The following is a 281-nucleotide window of genomic DNA, read 5'->3' as shown; positions in this document are numbered from 1 at the left end:
GCCTTGACATCCTTCCTAAAGTGTGGTGCCCAGAACTGTACACAATACCCCAGCTGAGGCCAAAACCCTGCAGCTGTACAAAACCCTGGTTAGACCACACCTGGAGTACTGTGAGCAGTTCTGGGCACCACACCTTAGGAAGGATATATTGGCCTTGGAGGGAGTGCAGCATAGGTTTACCAGAATGATGCCCAGACTTCAAGGGTTAAGTTACAGGGAGAGATTACACAAATTAGGGTTGTATTCCCTAGAATTTAGAAGGTTAAGGTGTGATCTGATCA

This window comes from Somniosus microcephalus, chromosome 4, assembly GCF_052327205.1.
Source record: "Somniosus microcephalus isolate GS21.2 chromosome 4, FLI_Smic_1.0, whole genome shotgun sequence".
NCBI classification, from domain to species: domain Eukaryota; kingdom Metazoa; phylum Chordata; class Chondrichthyes; order Squaliformes; family Somniosidae; genus Somniosus; species Somniosus microcephalus.
The sequence above is the reverse complement of the archived record's forward strand: the minus strand, read 5'-3'. Positions refer to the sequence as shown.